This window comes from Moschus berezovskii, chromosome 5 (assembly GCF_049115385.1).
Source record: "Moschus berezovskii isolate FMDL1 chromosome 5, NW_MosBer_1.0, whole genome shotgun sequence".
In the NCBI taxonomy this organism is placed as follows: domain Eukaryota; kingdom Metazoa; phylum Chordata; class Mammalia; order Artiodactyla; family Moschidae; genus Moschus; species Moschus berezovskii.
This window is the reverse complement of record NC_142464.1, coordinates 108,589,258-108,594,051: the sequence shown is the minus strand read 5'-3', so window position 1 is coordinate 108,594,051 and position 4,794 is coordinate 108,589,258. Positions and strand designations below refer to the sequence as shown.

The window sequence follows — 4,794 nt, the reverse complement described above, 5'->3', positions numbered from 1 at the left end:
TCCCAGCATGCTGGGGTCTCTCAGAGTCACCAGTGGGGCATGCCTTCCCCCAACCCAGTCCTGTCCTAAGGTAAAGGGAGACCCTCTGGGCATCACCGCCAAGCCAGGGAACAAGGTGAGGCAGCTCAGGTGCCTTCCTGGATTCTCCGCCAAAGTTTTACTCCAGTCTGCTTGGTTGGTGCCGGATGCTCAGGGTGCGGATTAAATAAAATATGCGCTAGAGGAAAAACTCACATGCCCCAAAATCTCCACGGTGCAAGTCACAGAGCAGAAGAAAAAAAACCAAAACCACGGCCCTAAGGAGAAGCAACAGCAGCCGGCCCTCAGAAGACGCTCTCAAACTCCATCTGGTTGGTGGTGGCGGGATTCCGGCTCTGGTTGGTGGACTGCCCAGTACCTCCAGTACCGGCGTGGAGGTGCCAGGTACTCCAACATGATGTCAGGTGGGTGGACAGCATGCCCTTCAGGTCCGAGGGCATGGGGTCAGACCAAAAGAAGTCATGGTTGAGGGTGTCATCACTGTCGATGCGCTTGGCGGGATCCAGCACCAGCAGCTTGTCAATGAGGTCCATGCGTAGGGGTCTCGCACGTAGGCCTTCAGCCTGACCTTCACCTTCCGCTTCTGACCCTTGACCAGCTCCACTTTCTCAAACAGCTGGTACTTGTCCACATTTGGCCACACCTCGGGGGTGATGGAGCCACAGAGCTGGCTGATGAGGGCGAGCTGGTGCTGCTCCGTGTTGCCCTGCAAGATGGGGCTGCGGGCCCACATCTCCGCCATGATGCACCCAGCACCCCAGATCAATGGGGGGGCACAGTCCCGCTCCCCGAGCAACAGCTCTGGGGGCCGGTACCAGAGGGTCACCACACGGTTGGTGTAGCGGTTGGGCTGGCTGTTCTTGGCCAGGCTGAAGGCCTGGGCCAGCCAAAAGTCCGCCAGCTTCAGAACCCCATCGCGGGTGATGAGCACGTTGGCCGCCTTCATGTCCCGGTGCAGGATCTTGTTCCTGTGGATGTAGTAGAGGCCGTTAAGCAACATCTGCATGACCCTCTTGATCTCAGATAGTGTGAACTTGACTAAGACATTGCTCAGCAGCCCGGCAAGATCATGCTCGCAGAAGTCAAACACCAGGTATATACTGCCTTTGCAGCGGTTATAAGGGGAAGCTTTGGTTCGACAGATCTCAATCAAGTTGACCACATTCTCGTGTTTTAGAAGCTGGAGGATCTTGACCTCCTGTAATGCTGTAATGGGGAACCCCTCTTACTCCTTCTCCATCAGTACCTTCTTCAAGGCCACCTTTTGGCCGCTCTTGCGGTGCTTTGCCTTAAACACCTCCCCGAAGGCGCCTTGGCCTATTTTAGCGAGCTTCTCTATTTGGTCAACCCATCACAAAAAGGGCACTCCACCGAGTCGCACTGCTTTGCCATGGCTGACTCCAGTGCGCCGCCGCCGCCACCTCCAGCCACCACCGCCGCCGCCGCCGCTGCCGCTGCTCCCGCTCCAGGTCCCGCCGCCGTGCTCCAGGCCCCTCCGCGGCCATGCTCCAGCCCCCTTCGCCGCCGTGCTCCAAGCCCCTCCGCGGCCGCGCCACTTCCTGTCAGGCTTTCAAAAATGGTTAAGGATCAGTCAAACTGACAACCCTAGTAATTCCATTGCTACTTGGAATATGAGATTTTAAATGCAAAGTTAACATGTCAATAGAGGCAGATGTTAATCCCAGGCATAATAATCTGTTCTCTAGAAACATGCAGGGCTTCTCCAATGGAATCAGGATTTACAGTAAAAGAGGAAGAACTATAGGATGAGATGCAGAACATAAAGTATTATTTCTGGAAAGTAATTTTTTGGGGAGTGCCCCTTTAAAGCATCAGGGCCAGTGTCACTGAAGAGGGCTCAGATTAGCTGATCTGGTTGATTGGGCCTTAATCCATCACTGCTTGAGTCCCCTCAAATGTATTATCACCTGGGATTTGTCTGGCTACATATGATTTCACACATCTGTCATCTAAGTCACAGATCCAAATGCAAAGTCCAGCACTGGAAAACATCACAGGCATTTGTGAAAATCCTTGGAGGAACTTGGGACCATAAATCAATGGATGGATTACAGTTCAACAGTATGACCTTCTCATTTATGATGAAAAGACGGTGTCCACATGAATGCTTAGGTATTATGGTGATGAAGCTACAAAGAGGTATTTGAGAGTAAATCTGGTTCTTCCTCAGGCCAGTCTCTGAGTACTACCTCCATGACAAGAACCTTTTGTTTTTATTTTTTAATTGAAATATTTATTGAGATAACTGTCAATTCATGTGCAGTTATAAGAAATAATATAGAGAGATCCCATGTACCTCTTACCCAGCTTTCTCAGTGGGGACATTTTGCAAAAGTGTAGTGCTATATCTGTCTTCCCTGGTGGCTCAGTTGGTAAAGAGTCTACCTACAATGCAGGAGACCCAGGTTTGATTCCTGGGTTGGGAAGATCCACTGGAGAAGGAAATGGCAACCCACTCCAGTATTCTTGCCTGCAGAATTCCACGGACAGAGGAGCCTGGTGGGCTATAGTCCATGGGGTCATGACTAGTGACTTTTTTTTTTTCATTTTTTCTAGTGCAATGTCACAACCAGGGTATTGATATTGATACAATCTACCAACTAGATTGACACAAATTCACCAATGAAGACAAGTCTTTTAAATTAAGATCAACCTGAAAAAAAGTAAGTAGTTTGAAATTTACTGGAAATCAGCTTTATGAATGAGCCAGACAAGTTCATTCTTTCATTTTTAGATGGAATAATAGTAGTAGTAATAGAATGAGAAGGAAATCCCAAAAAAGAGGGAGTATATATGTATACATAAAGCTGTCTCACTTTGATATATAGTAGAAACGAATACCACATTGTAAAGCGACTACACTCCAATAAAAATTAATTAAAATACAGTTGTAGTTATGGTAGTTGCAAATATATTTCTCCAGTGTTTGCTGTGTGCTCTCTGTAAGCACTTCTTACATATTATCTCAGTAAACTGAGGCTCAGCAAGATGGATCGCGTGCCCAGTGTCCACAGCCATGCCTTCAATGCAGAGAGCTGGGATGTGAACCTCAGTCTTCCCCCTCCAACTGTGTGCCTCACCACAGTGTAACAGAAGGCTACACCGGGCTTTCATTTCAGAAGCAAAGTGACAGGGTCAGAATATTAAAAATACGTCCCATAAAGTGAGAGGCTCACCAAGTCAAATATTCTTTATTTGGCTTTAAGCATTGGAGAAGGAAACGGCAACCCACTCCAGTACTCTTGCCTGGAGAATCCCATGGACGGAGGAGCCTGGTAGGCTACAGTCCATGGGGTTGCAAAGAGTCGGACACAGCTGAGTGACTTCACTTTCACTTTGCTTTCACAGCATTGCAGAAAACATCTATAGGAAGAGAGTCACTGAGGGTGCTTCTGGCTATCACCAGCTCTCCCATTCACCCATTGAGCATGCCGAGCACTGACATGCCATAATCGCTGATACAATGGGCTAAAAGCCAGCGGGCCTGGAGCAGCATGTCCTTAGGAAGAAACGCCTTGGATGGTATAGTGAGCTTTACAAGTTCCCAAGGAGATCATATTTGATGACCATGTAGGAAAGCAAAGCGAAACAGGAAAACAAAGCAGCACAAAATAAGAACTACCCATTTCCAAGCCTGGAGTTGTTACATTGCAGGCATTAGTCTGGCATCACCCTAATGGCAGATAAAAGTAATGTTCAATTGGCTACTGGGAAGAGGAACTTTATGAAATTTAAAATGTCTTCATTTTAATGCTTAGCTAACTTCCTTGGAAACAGGAAGATTTGTCCCTTCCATACTCCCCATAATTGGGCATTTATAACTTTTTTTCTGATTGAGATTGAAGTTAGACTGAGGAAGCTCTCACTGTCTGATGTTTTCATAGAAGGAAAACTTTGTAGAACTTCATTCTCATTTCTTGAAAATAACTTCCCATGAGAATCTATTTATGCAGTCAATGCAGATTTCTCTGAATGTTATTTCTCTTCTCAAATTGAAATACAAACATAAAATAATACTTGAAAATGATACACTTTCCTTTGATTTTTTCATTTAAAGGCTTTTTATTTAATTGAAATAATCAACATTTATCAAGCCTTTATTAGGCTCCTAGAACCATGCTACATGTTTGGTTGGCCTGATCTTACTTTTGTTTCTCACAAAAGCGATGATGTAGCTATATTATCATCCCATGTTAAAGATGAAGAAACTGAGGCACTAACAGGATATGCAGCTTGTGCAAGGCTATTTCCCTAATTAGTGGCAGAGTATTTGAACTCTAATCTGGCTGACTTCAAAGTCCTTTCTCTTAATCACCTTCTTTTGCCTTAATCTGAGAAAACTAATGTCTGTGAAAAGCATGAATGTTGAAAGCAATTGAAGGCCTCATGGATATTATATAGCTGAGAGAAGCTGTGAATATCACTTCTTATCTTTATTTTAGTAATAGATAAATCAAGATAGGCCATCATAGCTATATCAATTGATGTTAAAAGCCTGTGTCAATCTGGTCAAATAATCAAGTCATGTTAATTGTTTTGTATCAAACAGAAAGAAATGTTGATTAAACCAGCTTTCAACTCTTCAGTAGGTTATTGTGACATAAAATGAACTCAACTTAAAAAACTATTTTATTGAAGTACAGTTGGTTTGCAATGTTGTGTTAATTTCTGCTGTGATCACAGCATAGTGATTCAGCTTCCCTGGTGACTCAGTGGTACAGAATCTGCCTGCTT

General features: G+C 45.3%; 1 pseudogene; it reads right to left on the bottom strand.

Annotated features, from left to right (window-relative positions):
* Positions 1 to 323: 323 nt before the first annotated feature.
* On the bottom strand, positions 324 to 1,446 carry LOC129561918 (cyclin-dependent kinase 9 pseudogene; annotated as a pseudogene).
* Between the last annotated feature and the right edge of the window lie 3,348 nt (positions 1,447 to 4,794).